The sequence below is a fragment of the Marmota flaviventris genome, chromosome 11, assembly GCF_047511675.1.
Source record: "Marmota flaviventris isolate mMarFla1 chromosome 11, mMarFla1.hap1, whole genome shotgun sequence".
NCBI lineage: Eukaryota > Metazoa > Chordata > Mammalia > Rodentia > Sciuridae > Marmota > Marmota flaviventris.
Genome location: NC_092508.1, coordinates 65,446,073 through 65,467,041, shown reverse-complemented (window position 1 = coordinate 65,467,041; position 20,969 = coordinate 65,446,073).

The following is a 20,969-nucleotide window of genomic DNA, read 5'->3' as shown; positions in this document are numbered from 1 at the left end:
GTTTTGTACCAACAGACTGACTTACATAGCCCAAAATACCACTGGACTTTTTTAATGGCATATCACATTCCAGGGAAATATCAAAAGTGCTGCCTGCTAGCATTTGTCAAGTCTCAGAGTAACTCTTTCTAGGATTTTCAAATCCAGTGAATTTCTTAGAGAGAGATATATATGTGATAGAATTTTCTTAGATTTCCCTGTTCTATGAATATATAATTGAAAACTCAGAACTCTGATTTCTTTGTTCAATTTTCTTTAATATCCAAATTATAAATATTTGTTTTAAAATATTTAAAATATTTTGTTATCAAAGATATGCCATTAAACATTTATTCCTCTTTGAACATATGTTTTCCTTCACTTCTTTAAAACAAATAATTTGAAATCCTCAAATTCAACATACCTAAATAATTACCCTCATTGCTCCACTGTGCCATCTCTGGTTGAAGTATATACACTAGTCATTTAATTCTGTTATCATTCCATTTTGTAATCTTATAATTTGATTTTTCAGTTTGTTAAGTTTGGTTCCAAATAGTTTAAAAATTTATGTACATACTGTCTCAGTATTTAAGGGTGCTTTTGTCCATTTAGTTTTTAGTATTAATCTATTGGTGTGAGGTCAATTTTTACTTAACCTTTGCAAATAGGTGATGCCTCATATATAAAATGAATTTCTTTAATTTCTAAAGGGAAATATTAATTTAACAAATTACACAATTTTCATAAAACCATCCAGCTGATATTTCAAATATAATTTATATTAGACTTCTTCTCAAATCTTTCCTATTATTATAAAATTCTCAAAGTACTATATTTTTATTTTTAATGGTATGCAGTCTAATTTAATTAATATTCCAGGAAATAAAGTATACAAATATTCTACTGTTTTCTCAATAACTTTATAGAATTTACTATATTGATTAGGATATTTTTTATTAAAATAGATTTAACTGAATTCCATTTTTTTAAAAAAGTATATACAAACTTTTATTCTAATTTTTAAGGCAAAACATACTTATTTGGGAATTCTTTTTCAAAAAAAAAAAAACTAAAGCATTTGAACAAATGAAATAAATTACCTAATACTGATAAAACTATTTTGTACTTCCCCAATGTCTTATATAATAAACATGTATTACTTTTGTTACAAGAAAAATAACATGTGGCTTAGTGATTAAGTACCCCTGGGTTCAATCGCTGGTACCAATAAATAAATAAACAACATGGTATTCTGATTTTAAAATAAAAAACCAGGGTCCCAGTGAGACTGTCTCATAATGAAATAAAAAAGAACAGAGTATGGTAGAACACATCTGTAATTCTAACTTGTCAGGAGGGTCACAAGTTCCAGGCCAGACTCAGCAACTTAGTGAGAACCTATTTTGTAACAAAAAATTAATAGGACTGGGGATGTATCTCAATGGTAAGCGTCCCTGGTTTCAGTCCTCAGAATAATAATAAGAATAATAATTTTAAAAATATATTTTTTAAAAGTTCCACAGATATAGCTCAGTGGTAGAAAACCTGGGTTTAATTTCAGTATTGCAAATAAATTAATAAATAAAAGATAAAGAAAATTTATATAGAACAAAATAGAAATCATAAACTCATAAACTAGAGATAACTATTTTTTTTTCTATTTCTTCCTAAACAAAAGCATTTTTTTCATAATTGTGTCCATATTAGATATATATGCTTGTCAAGTACATTGTAATGTGCCATTATATCCTGAACAATTTTACTTAGGACTAAATATTCCTTGAAACATTTTTGTTTTATGGCACAAATATATCTTATTGTTTGCCCAGACCACGGCTCATTTGACCGTTATTTTAACATTATTTATGTAGACTGTTTTCAATTTTGTTTGGGTATAATGTTTTCTGAAACAGGGAATAGTTTGGTGGGACTGTTACTCAAGAAATCCAATTTACCCTCAGCTGAAAGGATAAAATTTATGACCCAACTTGACCAAGAGGATGCTAACATTCTGGATTTTTAGGGTCAAACAATAATGTCAGAACAAGGAAACAAACAGAAAAAGACTGACAGCAGTTTCGCTGTTTCATTTTGTGGGGTAAGAATACCTTACAGAAATCACCAAATATTCCAACATCTAGACTGGATGCTATCACAGCTTTTCTGGCTCTCATTATTTTACAGTAAAGATTTTAGCTGCTCCTAAGCCCTTTGAACAGTAATGTCTTTTCAGGACGTTACTTTTATACTTAAATTAACTTGATTCAGTTTCAGTTGCTCATGGAAACACTTTGGAATTAATTGTTTTATCATTTTATTTTATTTATAATTCATGAATTCTTAATTATTATGTCCATTTTTGTCAATTTTCTCATTGAAACAAATAATAGCCTAATTCTGACTACAGGTCACGAATATAAACGTAACATCATAGGCACACCACAAGAATCAGAGTTATCATCATTTTCTTCTACTCATTTGTTATTCATCATGCCTCTTTAAATACAAACCTAATTAATTGCCCTGTAATATTAATACATATAAAGGCAACTCACTATTCAATGGGAGGAGGTGATGAATAATGAAAATACATCATTAACAACAAAAACAAACATTAATTAAATCTTCTTTTCTCATTATTTTGGTAGTCATAATTATACCCTAAAACAACTGTTAATGGCTGAATTATGTCTCCGTTAAAATCAGTATTCTGGCTCTCTAATCCTCACTACCATAGAATGTGACTGCATTAAGGAATGAGAGAATTAAGTTAAGTGAGTCCTTTAGGGTAGGTCCCTATCCAATCTGACTGGTGTCCTTATAAGAGGAAATTTGGACCCAAAAAGAGGCATTAGAGATGCAGATGCAAAGAGGAAAGTATATGTGAGGAGACAGTGGGAAGATGGATGGATTTAGCAAGCTGAGAACCATAACTGCTGATGCCTTGGTCTTAGACTTCCTGCCTCTGGAACACTGGGAAATGAATATCTGTGATTTAAACCACACAGTCTATGGTACTCTGTTATGGCAGCCCCAGATGACTAACACAACAACCAAACCTTTTTGACTGGCACATTTCTATCTTGAGTTCAATAGTTCCTCCCAAAGGTATTTTTGAAACAAAAGGTAGAAAAGCTACACAAAAAGAATATGTATAATGTTGGTACAAGTTCAAAGGAACACGTGCAACATAATACAGGTGTTTCTTGGAAATAAGTGGTGATCTTTCTCTAAAAAAGACTAACTCATTAAAGAACCATGCATCATTGTTGCCTTAATTTCTGGTAGAGTAAAAAATGAATATGATTTTGATAATAAGAAAATTTTGACATGAACTTAGTACAAAAAGTTAACAGTTGAGGGTATATGGGTCAATTTTCTCATATTTTACAATTATACAGATTCTCAAGAAGGGAGAATATCCATAACCTTGTCTTAAAAAATGCATCCCTAGCAAACCATGTGAAATAATTGGTAATAAAATCATAGATGCATGGCCACTATGATCAATAAGATGATTCAACTGGGGGAAAGAATAGTATTTTCAGAAAATGGTCCTAGGACCCTGGATACCAGCAAGCAAAAGAATGAAGCCAGATCCCTCCTTCATATTATGTACAAAAAGTTGACTCACAATGAACCATAAACCTAAATGTGAACTAAAAATACAAAACTTATAGAAAACTTCGGAGAAAATTTTCAAGACAGGTTAGGCAATAGTTTCTTCTATGTGACATCAAAAGTGCAAGTGAAAAAAATTAGAGTCAAAGATAGGATGCTTCACCAAAATTATAGCCATGGTTGTAGCTACAGGACCAAAGGAAGACCAGGCAGCAGAAGAAACAAGGACTTTTGACTATGTCCAAGAATAAACTAAAAAGTTATAAGAGGAGTAAATTCGCATTTTCCAGAAAAGAGCTATAGTGTCTATAGGTATCTGAGAGAGATGGAGAGCAGATAGCCAGGAGATAAAAAGGAAGACCCTTGGAATGTGAATTCTGAAGGAGTAAACATGTAACAACAAATGTCTTAACACAGACAAAAATGAAAGCTGACCTATTTTTCCAAATGTTGAAACCAAATTCATATCCATAAACCCATTAAGTCCCAAGTTTTCAATTTTGCAAATATTTCTATGAAGTTGCCATGGGTGCATTAAATTAGGTTGAAAATCATAATCTTGAGATTATACATCCTTTATATATATTTTCATATATGTGGAAATATATGTATTATATCTTTAAATTCTCTCATATACACCTATTTCTTTTCTCAAAAAAAAAAAAATAGACCTCTAAAAACATAACATTTATTTCAAAGAGACTGTAAATGGTCTATTTGTTGCTCATATTAAGGATTTTTGGTTTTGGTTTTGGTGCTAGGTATTGAACCCAGGGGTGCTCCACCATTGAGCCACAGTCCTAGTCCTTTTTAGTTTTTATTTTGAGACAAGATCTAGATAAGGTGATGAGGTTGGCCCTAAATTTGGGAACCTCCCACTTCAGCCTCCCAAGTCACTGGGTTGACAGGAATGCCCTAGTGTACCTGGCTTCAATTTACGTTTTATAGGTGTCCTACATATAGAAGGGTGGGACATAATGGGGTAGTTTTTAAAACATGACTTGTTCAAACGCCTGTGAGCACCTCCTGTGTCCTGGCCACAAGAGGAATCTAAATGTTGGTTTCTATATTTACTCTCTTCCTTGCACACACTTCCTTGATTTGGTGATTTTAGAGACATAGTCCTCATCAGGTGCAAGAAAGCCTAACTAGATGGCAAGAGCGAAGTGAGAGGGTGGGAGGTGTTTTTTTTTTTTTTTTTTGTTTTGTTTTTAACTGATAGTTTCTATTAATCTAAGCAATAATCTCACCTTTAATTTTCTCTTCTTATTATTTTTTTTTTACATCCAATAATGTCTTTAGGACACATTGCATTTTGCATTCTAGGAACTACATAGCATTTTCCAGAGAACTTTAAAGATTGTTCAAAAAAATTTGTGGATATGACTGATTTAATTTATTTGAATCTAGTAATTTGTCAACATTAAAGACAAGACTTATGTTTATTTGAATATGTCTTTGATTTGCTTCCTAGGAATCCCAGAGGCAATTAGAGCCCAAAGCCCAGCCTTCAGGACACCACAGATCTGAGTGGGCACTGGGATGCTCCCATTTGTTTCCATTCTTCTGCTAAGAGGCTCACTTACAAACAGGTGCAACTACTTGTATCAATGAAGCATCTCATTCTTTGGGAACTTTTTTGTTTCTCTCTTCCCTCTGCTTCAAATGTTCTTTACTCCACCACTCACTACATTAAGGTCTCTACTTAAAAATCACTTTCTTTACCTCTTTTCTTTCTCCATGACCCTCTCATTTTCACTTTCCTTTATCTTGTGCTAATTTTTCTTCAAAGAACTTATGTTTACTGACATTTCTTTACCTATTGATTTCTGTACATTCCATCTAGCTCTTTCACTAAGACTGAAAGCCCCATATGGGCAGGAACTTTGTTTCATCCATCATATTCCAGAAACTAGAATGGGACTCCACGACAGTACACTTTTTTTTATGATGGATAAATGAGCAGATGTGGGGGATCATTCTAAACTGAAGTAGTTTTGAAATTTGGGCACGTAGGAAAACAGATGAGTTACAGCTGGCAGGTACAGATTGCACACATTCTGAGCCCTCACTATCTGGGCTAACTGGTAACTATTATCACACAGGAAACAAGGAGACTTCAAGAGCACAGACTCTGCCTGGGTTCAAGTCTGTAGTCTGCCACTCACCTAAATGTGCACTAATGGGCACTTGGTCTCACTGTGCTTTGGTTTCCTCATTGGTAAACTTAACAATAATACCTGCCTGGCAGGATTCAATAATGTGATATTTAGAAAGTATAGCTTATAAAAGTGATTGACATAGAGTGAACAATTGCATGTCTTTTTAAACTAAAACAATGAGTGGGATCTAGGAATGTAGACAAAGGGAAAAATTTGGAAAAGAATAACTTGGGGCAGGGTAGGAAAGTTTTGATTTTTTTTTTCCTGACCCCAATTACACTGAGAATAAATCTCTATCCCACCCCTACCCTAAACCAGTGAGATCTAATTTGAGCTGTAAAATGTGCTTAATTGACTAATCAGAATTTCAAAGGGAAGTGATTACTTCAATGAGCAAAGCCCCATTGACCCTGAGGCTGGCTGAGACAGGCCTTTCACTGCTCAATTTCTTTCTTTTTCCACCTCTTTCCCTGAGATCTTTCTCCCATGCTCCCCTTCCAAGTTTGCTGGGAGAGATCAGGACTTGTGTTCTTGGCAAGTAAGGGGTGGTGCGGGGGAGGAGTGGGGTTCAGCTTCTCTCACTACCTGCGAGGGAAACAGTACCTTGCAAGGGTCCCCCAGCTAAATTTTGGAGGGACATTTTCTCACACCAAGCTCATATCAACATAGTCTCTCCTCTCTGAAGAACTGTCCCTTCTGTGATGTCCTAGAGTAGCACCAAACAAGCCCTACATCCCTTTCTCATAAGCCATACCCAGGAAAGATGCTCTTGTGTTTTCCCTCACTGACCGCCCTCTAAAGCAAAGAGCTGAAATGTTTCTTACTGCATCCTTCTGTGGATCCCTTAGTTTTTGTTCCCTGTGGTGTGGTGAGTTTTCTTCAGGTTTCCAGTTTGGCCACTTGCCCCTGGTATCTCTGGTTGAGAAGACAGCATGCTGGCCAATATCCCTAGTGCCTTCTTGGATACTGTATAATTAATTAGGGATCCAATTGTGCTTCCCCAACCCCCAAAGATGGAGAAATGCTCCCTGACATATCTTAAAGGAAAATTGCCGTAATAAGTGAGTCTCCAAATAGCAAATTTCCCAGTCAGTGGGAGTCATGTAAGTAGAGACAGACTATTAGTATTGACAGCAAAAACCCATGTGTTATTTTTACCAGTATGAGCACTCTGGATGTACTGGCCCCCTAAATAGATATTTAAAACAACAACAACAAACAACTAGGCAAACAATATGAAGCGAGGAAAGAAAAAAAAAAAAAAAAACTACTCAAATTGCACCAAGTTTAATGGAAACTAATTACATTGTCAAGTTCATGTGATATAACCAGCCACTTGTACTCTGTTCTAGTGGTTTATAATGTTACCTCACCCTCTCCACGAGATTGTTTTCCCGTAAATCTCTGTGGCCATCCATTCCTGTCTACACATTATGTTCCTAAAATAGACACCATCTAAAAATCTCTTCAAGGAGCTTTGTGGAGGAAGGCCTAAATTGCAACATTCCTCCTAAGAAGAGAGGAGCAATGCTTAATAGCAATTACGAAAGCAATAGCCACAAAGGGGAATTTTAAAGGAGTTTTTCACCATGGCTGTTCTGCTTCTGAAGTGCCCAGCTAAGGGAAAGAAAAGTGCCAGACGCCTTCCTGGTGAACCTGCGGAAGCTCCCAGTTGCATCACCCTGGCATGCCAGGTATTGCAGCAAATAGGAAAGGTAGCTACCCCTGCTATGGGCAGGAAGAACTAAAGCAGGAATCACCAACCTCAGCATGGAATTTTCCTATTTCTGTTTGGCATCATTCTCTCGGGACGATTTAGAGTGCTCTCTGTAGAAACATGTTCTGTTACTACACTAGCTCATCAGAAATACCATGTGAACCTGCAAATCCATAGAAAAAGAAGCCACATTTTATAGGTGTGATAGCAACAGCGTTTGGCAATTTGCAAGTTTGTTACTGCACCTCAGAAATATTTAGTCACATGCACATATGGACCAAAACGAATCAGTCTTGACTTAATCATTTCATTGGACACATGAAAAAAGCACCTACCCACCAATCTATATGAACTGATTTGTTAAAAGGAGTGACAACCGCTAGCTAACAACCAGAGAGAACAAAAAGAAACACAAGAGGTGAATGTGACAAAGGGGGAGGGTCTTTAAACACATACCTCAAACAGGTAAGAGAGAGAGGGAATCCACGATAACAAAGGCATTTGAAAAAGCCTCATGTCCACCCAGAAATACTTCTTGTGCTCTTGGAAAAGCGAGACGGCTCACACTGGGAACCAAGCAGCATCTGCAGTATCATTGCTGATTGTGACCTCTGTCTAATTAAAAGTAAGTCAGTCTTTCCTGTTTGTCATTGCACGGAGCAAGGAACTCTTGACCACTTCCCTGAGTTCCTTTCCAAGTGTGGTTCAATAGGAGTTAGGGGGAGAAGTCATTGTCCCCTCCTCCCCCAAGGCATCTCTTCTCAACAGCCCAGCCTCTGCCTGAGGAAGCCGACTACCCCTGCAGTGCTAGGCTCCGGCAGCAGTCCCGACTGCCTTCTTCCTTCCTGTGGAGTTAAAACTGACATTTAAATTTTCTCCATCCTTAGGAACAATATGACCTCTATTCACAGCCAGTTCATCCAGTTCCAAAGCACCAGTAATAGAGGGGGCTTGGAAAGAAGATCTTGAATAGGATGAAGGCAAGCAAAGGCAAGAACTGGCCCGATTCCAAGTTATTTCAGGCCAAAGAATCTCATCTTGTATCAAAATGCTGAACTGCAAAACAAACCTGATTTCAGTTTGTGGAAGGTTGAGAGAGGAGCGGGGGGAGGGGAGCAGAGGGGAGGAGAAGAGAGGGAGGAGGGGGACAATTGGTCCAGATTCACATACAAAAATGGACTTCCTGTTCTGCCCAAACTGTATTTCCATGGGCTCTTTTTCGAAAGGAATGGAAAGAATGAATTTGCCTAAGATCGCAATGAAACAATTAGATGGCTTACCTGATAAAAAGGAAAATTACCCATCTGCAGTGAGGAACAGCATCTCCCAAAGACAAGATGATTATAATGTGCCTTTAGTTGCAATTGTTCCAATTTCTTCTTGCGAAAGGTGACCAAGTATTTACAAGGGCTGCAGTCTCACTGGGGCAGAACAGAACACACACACACACACACACGCGCGCGCGCGCACACACACACACACACACATACACACACGCACACATACACACATGCATCAGAGACCTCTGCAGTATCCTCTCGGCTTCATCCTCGCCTCACTCTATGGTACCTAATACAAATCAGCAAATAGCTTGTTTAAAAAAAAAAAAAAAGTGGAGATGGCACCTTACATTATATTGCCATCTAGTGGCCAACTGTTAAACATGTTCTCACCGCCTGTATTTGTGTGTTCTTTCTCAACCTCTTCTCTCTCTGTTTCCTTCTTTCCCTTCTCGCTCTGTTGATTACTTCCTCTTTTTATTTTTCATTCCGGATTGTTCTATCATACAGCTACCAACTAAAGGTTGGAAAGCTTAAAACTAAATACAGCTATTTTCAAGTTTTAAAATATTTTTATTTGGAAATGTTACTTTTTTTCTCATTCTGAACTATTGTTACCTCTGCAAATTATAGAAATCTTGGAAAAAAACTATAATTGTCTTTTTATTACACCAGGAGAAGATGGGTGACCCTTTATTGCAGATCTATGGCTTTATATATTTTCCTCATTGTTAATATTGTGATGAAATAAAAGAAAGTTCTCTGTTACAGTGAACAGCTCAGAGCAATAAGATATGAGTTTCACTTCAAGTTCAGCACTAATGAGCACATCTTTTGAGCAAGTGACTGACTTCCTCTATGGAAACTTACATTTTTCCCGTCTTCAGGTGTAATTAGTGGTTAAACAAGATTAATTTCTCACTCTATGGTTTGACTCCTTTTGCTCCAATCTGTCTCCATATTTTGCGGAGATGATTTAAAGCTCAATTATAATAAACTGGTTTAATAAACAAATATACTTTTGAATAAAATTAAGAATTATTCATTAATAAAATTACAAAAGCCATGCACATGAGGTTTTTCTATGACAGTGGAGAATCCATGCAAAACTATTTATAACTCAAGGAACCAAGAGCAGAGCTTCCTATGTAACACACTGAACTTTAAAATTGAGTTGGTCTCTCCCATTTGCCGGACAGACTCTAACACCCATTCATCATGTACAAATTCACAATTAACTATGTGTAGATGGTTGTTTTCCCCTTGCCATCTAATACATTCATTATTGATAACTGTCGTTGTATGTACTCTATCATTTATTAAAAGACATAAACTTCAATATTTAATTTTCTATTATTTACAATAGGTCAGTGAGATAGATACTATCAATATTATCATAATTGTTCCCATTATACAATTGAGAATACAGAAGCTTTATGAAGATCATTGGAATTTATTCAAGACCACACAGCTTGCAAAGCAATAAAACTAAGATCCTTGGTCTAAAAATTCATGTTCTTTATAACAAAACTAAAAATCCACCTTTCTTTCTCTGTTCTAGAATCATAGAAATGTAAATTTTTTTTCTATGCTCACAAAATATTTAATTATGAACATGTGGGTCTATCTCATGGGTCCATCTTCTCATCTGTAAAAGAAAGAAATTGACTAGGATTTTTTTTGCTCAAGCTAAAAGATCCTATACTTTCACCAAAACCCATAAAGGTAACATGAACACATTATTTGAAGTGATTTGGTGTCTGGGAAATGATGTTGATCATTCTCTGTTATGGTCAGGGCGATGTTGAAAGAAAGTAGATTAAAAAAATAGAGAAAACAGGTGACCAACATTTGGCAAATAATTACCAGGAAATTAGAGATGAAAGGGAAAGGGAAAATATTGGAACTAGCAGGAAGGTTTTTTTAACATTATTTTAAAAATTTTAACATTAACATATTCTGTATGAATAATACTTAGGGTTTAGATATATGGATATAAAAAAAATAAGAACATCCCTGGAAAAACATGTCAATGTCTTCCAATTGAATATTACAAAGGTCAATATTTGAGCATGTGTTCTTAATAGTTCTACCAACAGTTCTCCTTCCTTGTTCCTTGGAGGTGAACCTGACTCCTTTTATACAGAGAACCACAAGTGACTGGCAATGGGTGAGGTTAGCCTTGTCTCACCATGTAGACTCAGGGCCAGGTAGGCCATGGTGCTAAGAGAAAGAAGTCACATAGAGAAAGCAGTTGTGACAAAAGACACGAGCCAGAAAATTGGGTTCCCAATGACCTTTCTGTTTCTAACTCCCATTTCATACAAGATCCAAATACCTTCCTATTGAGGGTTCCATGACTGAACCAAATAAAGTCCATTTTTGCTTTTTCAAACCTGTTTCCTGTTACTCTATGGAGGTCTTAACCAGTTCACTCACTGGAAGAAATCTGCAAGAACTGCTTCTGTCAATATTGTTCATATTCTGGGCATCTGACACTTCATTTTTTTTCCTTCTTAAGCACTTGCTATGTGTCAAACATATTCCCAGGTAATAAAGTCACGCCAGTGAACAAACCAGATCGAAACCCTCCTTTTGTGAGTTTACAATGACATCCCTGGCTGACTTCAAGGTGCACACCTCCCTTCTTCCACTGCTACATCTTTGTTCATAGCCTTCATATCTCAAAAGACTTTTCACCCATTTCTACACCCATGGCAAAATTCACCAATCCTTTAAATGGCTAAGTCAGATATCCCTTCTGCTCTAATGTCCTTTCAATTTTCTCAGTAGATAGAATCTTTTTTCTTTTGTTAGTTGTGAAACAACTTTATTTTTCCTTTTATGTAATATGGTCATTGGTTGAGTTGAAAGCATTGAGCAGGTCACAGCTTAGTGCTCAGAGAGAGAAGGAATATGGTAACAGAGCTTCTTCTCTATCAGTAGACCCTAGTCATAAAGGAGTGAGGTCCCTCAGGTGGAAAAGGCTGTGCCTGGTCTTTTTTTTTTTTCCTGTGAGTTTTAAAATATAATAAAAGGTAATCTTATGTTTTAATTGGAATCGTGAAAGTGTTCAAGGAGAGAAGTATCTCAGCATCAGAAGGCTGAAGAAGTAGTGTGACTAATATCTGGATATTATTTAGAAAATAAAGGCAATTTGTTATCATAAAGCTTTTTTTTTTCCTGATGTTCATCTCTTGGAGTTCTAGATCATTTATTCAGATGCCCTATAAAAAGAGAATTTGTTAATCACTTTCAAGGCTGTCAAGAAGGGAATTATCCTGATCACTGGCTAAAATTTTCCAAAGTCATGGCCAAATCGTATTTTGGGTTCTGGATTTCTTTGTTCAGAGTTATGAATTAAATTTCAATTTTAAGGCAGAAAATCATTCTTGATTTCTCTATAATTTTTTTTCTTAAATCTATACTTTCTGTGTGACACAAAACCAGGTCTTCTCCCGTCTAATGGAAAGGGATAGGATACTGGTGGATAAGAGGAGAACTTGGAGGTGTCTCAGAGGAGATGTTGTTCATGCCACACAAGCTCCGATGGTAGCAGGTCTCTGACAGAGTGGTATATGATTCCAACATAGAGCCATATGGTATGATTCCAAATCCACAGGACCATTGTGTAATTATCTGAATTCAAATCGTGGCCTTATCCCTTTGTAATTGGAAAGTGAAACCTTGTTAAAGCCCAGGACCAGTAATGATTCTACAGTTACAATAATTTACTATTTCCAAACTTTTTCTTTGTGTATATAACTTTTCCAGTATTTTATTTTGTAAATGGGGCATTCTGCAAATATATACTCCCAGCCTCTTGCACTCACTCAAGCATTTACTAACAATGACTCTAGAAAACCCTAAATCAAAATAGAACACAGTTCATACTCAAAAATAATGAACTATGTATTTATTTTGAGTTTAATTTTTCCTTTTAAAAATGAGCCAAAAATATATGCAAAATTTGCCTACAGAAAGTGTAATGAAGAGCCCTCTTTTAGGACTAAAGTCAATTTGGTTTTCAGGAAGTTTAATCTTATAATTTCTTGAGAATAAAAAATGGCTTCCTTGTTTCAAAATATTATATAGGTATTAATGTCATCGTTTAAAACAGTAATCCATATATCCCATAGATGAAAAATGAAAGTCAAATAATCAGTCAGTTTTTCAAGTATAATATGAAAATATTAGAGGAATCCCTTTCCCACAACTGGATTTTACTATATCAAAGTCATTATAGGTCTGTGATTCTTGATTCATAGATCATGGTTTCTAAAATCACTTATAATAAACCTAAATAATAAAAATTACTTTTCTTACTGGTTTGATTCCAAATATTTTTCAAGTATTTATAGAATCCATGTGTTTGTGGGCACACAAAGAACTGTTTAAAATTTTATGAAAAGTTTCCACACAATCACTGAAATTACTCTCAATTCTCTTCTCTTTCTGGAAGAGGAGGAGAAAGAATAGTTCTGGCTTTTCTTACCTCAGCACAAACCAGAAATTTAAAGTGAAAGAGAAAGGAGGGAGATTGTGGGATCATGACGGAGAGCATCGGATTCCCCAGTCAAAGGCCTGGAAGGCCAGCATTCACTTATGAGTCTACAGATGATCATTTCCAAGTACGCAGTTACTCCTTATTGGAAGATTCACTGTAATTTCCTTTAAGTGGCTTAGACAGCCACTAGTGTTGGAAAGAAAATATGGTACTCCCAAACCAAAGAAATAGATTTTATGAACAAGACACAATAATACATGAGCTTGATTGTTCAAAGAGGAATTAAATGTATGAATGTAAAACATCTGATGAGATCAGTTTTGCAAAGTAAGTTTCAAATGTGCATTCAATTACAAAATTTCTTTTTTTTCACTTCACAGAATAGTATCATTTCTTTATTATAGCACTCTCTAAACAGCATTTAAAAAAAAAAAACTAACTTTAGTGTTCTGTATTTTTAAAAATTTTAAACATATTATTATTTGAGAACCTGGTTTATTTCAGCAAATGTGTGAGGGTACATTATTACTATTTACTGAAAATGATGCAAAAATATCATTTTTTTTCCCTAAGAACATGCTGTTTGCCTTATCCTAAATAAGCCAGGAGCCTTCACACATTCACAACTTTGCTTTTTTCATTTCCTCTGCTTGGAGGATTCTTTCATCTTTGGCTACATTCGCATCTACTCTTTAACTGCCTAACAATGTGTTTGAAAGCATGTTTGTGTCCTACAATGTGTTTGAAGGCATGAACAGAAATAGTTTAGAAGTCTACCATTTTTATCTCCCAAACATAGTCCAGTCTAGGTAGTTGAAGCAAGGTTGTTAAACTGCTTTATGGAGATGATTTTGCCAATCACTGAGGAATTACAGAGCCAAAAAAATTCTCAGAGTCCATCCAGACAAGCATTCTTATTTTGGATAGGAGAAAACTGACGTCAAGAGAGGTAATATGGATTGTCCAAGGTCACATAGATAGTTATGTATCACAAAAGTCCATTCAAGTTTTTTCCACAGTTTAACTATGAAGGAAATTAATATTGAGTAGGTGCATCAGCACACAAGAAGCAAAATGGAAGTGAGTGGAGTATTTCTGGATACACCACAATTGATTTTCACTCATGTTTTGACAGAGAGATGAATGGGATGGAGGTTACGATCGCAGTTACTGTTTAAAAAGGTGATGGACTAACCAACATTGGTCTTAGCAAAGAATAAAGACATCAAACATCCTTTAGTCTTTCCCACATACTGCTCTTTTTCTTTTTTCAACTTCCCAGAAGTTTATTTTGAGTTTACCCTCTGGTTCATGTGGCAATGGGAAACCACCTCTGTATCTGAAAAGTCTTAGAAAGGGTTTTGATTGATGTCAACATGTCTTGGCTGGGTGTTTTTCTCTCACTGATTTTTTTAAAGCCATATTTATTTTGAAACTTATTAATAGACTCTCTGGGTGAATTTAGACACATGCTATTAAATATTAACCACAAAGTTCCCAAACTCAAAAACAGGAACACCATATTGGAGAGTAAAACATTCACAGCCTTTAAGCAAGCCGAAAGAGAGCCTAAGGAAATGGGAAGTAAGTGGTCTTGCTCTATAATTTCACTGAAAAGCTAAAACACATCCTAAAAACATATTTGTTTCTTTAGGCTAATAAACTATATTCAAATAAGAAGTAAAACATAATTTTTCAGATGTTTGAGGGCTTTTTTGTTGTTGACATCATCATCATCATTATTATTTTGGGTACTGCAGATTGAACCCAGGACTCTTATCACTCAGCTATATCTCCAGTCCTTTGTATTTTTTATTTTGAGACAGAGTACAGCTAAATTGCTGAGGCTGGCCTCAAACTTGTGATCCTCTTACCTCAGTGTCCCAAGTCCCTGGGATTATAGTTGTACACCACTGTGCCTAGCTGGCTTTAAACCTCTCCTTTAAATAGACCAAGGCTTTGTAAAGCTTTGGCTCCTGAGACAAGATCAAGGTACATTACAATATTTAAATCACTATGTTCAGATTTATTGCCACAGGAGGATAAAGACACAAAATAAATATTAATGTAAATAAATAAAATGTATGAACAATTTTAAAGAGCTAGGTTACTATGCTAGGTTCCATTCTGTGCTTATTTGTACTGTTTCCTATGTTCTTAAGTCAGGTAAACACAATGTTGGGCTCTCATTGAGTAGCTTCCCCCTTTGCAAAAGTGAATTAACCAAAGCTATTACTAAGAAAAATATGCTTGATTACTATCAGTCCAAATACCAATGTGCCATTTTAATATATCTTTAAGGCAACCATATAAGTTGCCTACATATTCAAGAGGTTTAATTATATTTTTTTATTGTAGAATATTTTCTTGACACTAAAGGAAATTGCTAATATTTATGAAGACAACTCTTTATTTACAGAAAAAAACTGAACTTTGCAATAACTTAGCATAAGCAAATATGTGGTTTCTGTTCCCCTAAAGGATTCTTGCCAACATCTTTTTCTTTTCATGTCTAAAGGAACAATCTATTATGTATTTATGTGTTATTAGAATTAGGTATTACAACATTTCTCAACGAAATAACAGCTGTCACACTTCCCTATGCAGTTCCAGGGTTATCAATTAATTTGCACACAGATGCAATCATATTTGATTACATATCTTCTTCTCTCTCCCCTTGAAAAAAGCAAAATTCTACCCTAAGCAAAAAAAGGGCAGAAGTCATTAAGCCCCACTGCAGGGATGCAAATTTTTTAGAAGAGAATTGCAAGTGAAAGATGCATGAAAGGTCAGGTCATAATTGCATTTAATCCAGCCTTCCTGAAATGTCTTGGAAATTTTAGGACTCCTGAACTGAATTTCTAGTTTTGGAATTGTTCTTGTTCATATCCTATAGGGGAACACCAAAATGTCCTTTGCCCACTTGGGACTCCCTGGAGCTCTGGTTGAGACCAAGTGCTGGGCAGCCTACGTGCAAACTCCCATACTTGTTCTGCTGCAGTCAAATGAAAGGTGAAGAGATTTCTTTGGTTAGTATAGAACAGTGAAACAACAGAGCCACATTCTCTATTATTTTCCTTACTGGATAAGGAAACTCAGAGACTGACATATTTGTTTCCTTGTTCCACTGAGTGATTTTTGAAAGGTCTCTTTTTAGTTCTGGTTGCTATCATTACATGAAAGTAACCTGCATTCCTCCTCTCTCTGGGGAAGAGTAGGCTGAATAAATCAAGAAAGGACTCCTAGGTCTTCATCACTTTAACTACCACATAGGGGATGTGGACATTTACATTTCCACTTCCCCTTTTCTGAAGCTAAGCAAATATAGTATTTGGATTTTTCCCCTTGAAAAAAGCAAAATTCTACCCTAGGCAAAAAAAAAAAAAAATCATTCCATGATTTCAGCAATGACACTGGGTGATCATTTACCTTAATTCACATGGGTTGCTGTTTCTTAGTGTGAGTGTGTGTGTGTGTGTGTGTGTGTGTGTGTGTGACCCCAGTTCAAAGGTGCATATGTTATGCACACACAGAGCTGTTTGTTAATGTTCTCTCCTTATCCCACCCCTCTCCACTCTACTTTGCAGGACTGCGAAACCTTTGTGCCTGTCTCATCTGTCTGGAGTCTCCTCTCTAAGCCATTACAACCAGAGCTCGAAATATCTATTGCTTTAAAATTATGCTTGTGATTCAGTAAACTTCCTGGAAGGAAATAACATGCTAAACTGAAAAAGGATTAAATGAAAATAATTTAGAGAAGAAACTATTTACCAAGAATGTTAAGATAGTTAATAAAGTACTCAAGAATTATCAATAGAGAGGGCCAAGGTTAGTTGGATGGAGTGACACACATCTGATGCCTGTACACCTCTGCAGGCTGAGGTAGAAAGATCACACGTTCAAGACCAATCATAGCAACTTATTGAGACCCTGGCCAAAAAATTTAAAATAAATAAATGAATAAAAAAAATTGGGGAGTGGTGACATCAGAGCCCCCCCCCCCCGCCCCCCCAAAAAGAAAGCTGGACTTTGAAAGACTCTAGTAGATGATTTAATCAAAGGGATACAGCTTCTTTTTTAGAATAAAAGAAAAATTTGGTGAGGAAGTCTCTCCAGCTTTCTGCTAATGTCTGACTTGGACTGAACCCAAAGAAATTCAAGGGACAAAGCTCCCAGGTTATGCAATCCATGGAAAATAACTTTGAGAGTTTGAGAATCTTTCTTCTCACCTAGCCTTTGTCCCACTTCTAAACTACATCACCGTTTCTACCACTCACTTCACCTGGCCTACATTTTTGGAGTCTACTGATCTTGCCAGCAGCCCCTCATCCAGGGCTCCCACTCCCGCTGTGCTCTGGGAATGTGGTTTCCTCCACATGTCTGTTGGAAGACCCTGCATAACTCATCATTTTGTTTGGCTCTCTGAAGCCTGTCCTGTGTATGGCCCCTTCATCCACACCCACTGTCTTGTAATCACAGGGAGGGTGACTTGGAAGCCCCACCAGATGTGAAGAGCTGGTGGGAACTGGGGAAAAAAAATGTGTCCCACCTTATCTCCCAAAACACTTCTTTCTCTGCTTAAAAAACAAATGCATGCATTAAATACTTTAAAGATATGAACAAAATCTTTATCACAAATGATTCAATTTCATACCTTAACGCTTAGCGCAGTATATAATAGTATATGTTAGATACTCAGGAACAAATGCTTACATTCAAATATTTCTACTTTCAAATTAATCCTAATGTAATTTAAGAGGAATAGAAATTATGGCTAATATTTATCAAAGATCCAATATATACTTGGAATTTGAAACTTTACAGCAATCTCATGAAATAGATATTATTAATATGATCATTATTTTACAAAAAAGACAACTGAGACTCAGAATAATTGAGTATCTCGGACAAGGTAACAAGGAGATGAGAAAATGTGATTTTGAAACCAACAATCTATCTTCAAAGGACTAATCTTGCTGTAAGGCCATGCTTTCTTGTTTCACATAAAGCTCTCTGTCATATCACATTGTTAAAATGATGGTGGGAAATCTCTGGGATCCTCGTTCAAAGGTAAAAACAAAAACACAGGAGAGATGATACAGCTGTTCCTCATTGGCCTGGATTACATTGCATTACTTTCACAGATACCATGGAGGAAAGACATTTCTGCATGTGGCCAAGCCAAGGGACTTTTTAGTTGTATGGCAGATCTGCAGCCTTGATGTCTGTTGAATATGCCATGGGGTGGCGTGTGGCAGGGTGGGAGGGTGGCAGATGGCATTTCTTCCTTCTCACTTGTTTTAGAGTCTTCCATCATCTGCAGCATGTGAAAGAATGTAGCTATGTTTGGAAATACTCTCTCTAGATCAACAAATAAACTAAATGTATGAGGAGCAGAGGGGAGAAGCGTGCCTCAATCTGGTGATGCTTAGGTCTCCAGAAATCTAAATTTGTTAAAAATGAAGAAGCTAAAATAGAAGAGCTGCTGATCATGAACATCCAACAATAATTTTGCTTTGGCAAATCTTCATGTAGCAAACATCATGCTCAATGAGGTGTTTTTGTTGTTGTTGTTGTTAATGTTTTTCTTTCCCTCAGCTCATTTTCTAAAAGCAAATGCTTTCTGGCTCTACTTCATATTTATGAAGGCATGAACCACACAACAACATAATACTTTCTAAGTTTTAAAGCCTCAATTCCTTCACAAAACGTGGCAGAGGACCAGCAGCATGGCCATCTCTTGTGTTTGTTGAAAAATGCATAATTCTTGGGCTCCACTCCAGACGAGTCAAATCAGAATGTGCATTTTAACAAGGACCTATGCACATTGATGTTTGAGAAGCAGGGCTGTAGAATACTGTTGACCTTCATAGCTGACCTGGGCTCTTTAAACCTCCCTGCTTGTCTTACACCCAGAATGTGTAGTTCAGTAACCCTTGCTCTTCTCACCTAACAGGTGCCTAACAGGTTCTAGCCTCTTCTAGTATACCCTGATTCAGACACACCAGGCAAACTCCTAATCTACTCTTTAAGTAGCATTTCATATGTTAATTGACCTGGGTGTCTTTTTAAGTAAAAAACAACTTTCCAATTTCTCTTTCTCTGGGCCCATTTTGCAGAGGCAGTTACTGTTAATTTCCCTTGAATCTTTTCTGAAAATTCCTGTACACATCCAAGCATATGAATAGATATGATTTATTTTTTCCCCAGAAATGACATTATATGCTATATATGGCTTTATACCTTGTTGGAATTAATAGTGTATTTCTAATCTCTTTCCCATTGCTTAAAGAGTATCTTATCATGTTTGTAGATGAATACACTAAAATTTATTTAATCAGCCCTCAAATGACAAACACATGCTATTTCAAAGAATGCTAGTGTAAACATCACTTTACAAACACATTACTCACTTATGTGAGTTTTTCTCTAAGTGCATTCTCAGGAAATGATTCTGTCTTTTTTTTTTTTCCTTCTTTTTATTCTACCTTTTAACATGGGGGGATATTGATGACTTTCTTCCAAAAATGTCCTACCATTTAATACTACAACAATGTCATAAGATTCCTGTTTTCCACACCTTTGCCATCACCCAGAATTACCAAACTGTTTTCTTTGTTAACTCTGAGGTGACATCTACTCCAAGTCTTGATTTTGTCTCCCTGAGTCATTTAATAGGAGAAGCACAGAGAGAGTAATGGGAAAACAAAACCACACTTTAAGAAGGGGAGATATCATGTAGAAATTGATACAAGGTTGAATCTTGGAAGTGGCTAGGGTTTGGGCAAGTGATGGCCAGATTGCACAGGGTCTGGCACCCATGACAAAGAGGGGAAGCTGCAACCATATCCAAAAGAAAACCTGGAGTGTTGAGAAATTAAAATCAAATATATATATATATATATATATTTTTATCCATGAGTTTGGAAAGTCTGATCTTTTCAGAGGTTCAAGAAATCCCATAAGATGAGTTCCATTAATTTCATCATTTCGCAACCAAGAAAATAAAAGCTCAAATTCTCCAGATGCCAAATCCACTTTTGTTTGACTATTCTATCAGTCAGGACTGTAATAATGTAGTGTCTCTTCCCTGCTAGGACACAAACTGACGGTAGTAGTGTCTGCTAAATTGAATTTTGTTCTCCTAGAATCCAAGTTAGACATAGTGGACTTGGGTAAGAGAGAGTTGGTCAATTGTCAGGGGACAATGCTTAGTAAATCTAGAGAACAAACCAAAACTGTGTGTGTGTGTGCGCGCGCTGGCATGTATGGGTATGTATCATTATTGTGTTCCCTGATACACCGGAAACTATATATCTGAAATCAAAACACTCTTTATATCATTACGATCTTCCTTTCTCCCAGTAATAGAGAATCATAATAATAGTCTAAGGCAATTTCATATGAAAGATTGATATCTATTCTACTTCCCTTGCACCCCCAAATTTCAGATATCCTTTTTCATGTCTTTACTTGATGGATATTAAAAATATCAGAAAAAATAAATATAATGATACTTTATCAGAGAAATTAGGACCTCCGGGACTATATTGACTAGAAGTGACACGAGTGGACATTCTTGTCTTCTTCCTGATCAGCTTCCCTTGATGAACATTTAAGTTGCTTCCATATCTTGGCTATTCTGATAATACTGAAGTGGACATAAGCATGTAGGCACATGTCTCAAATATCAAGTTAAA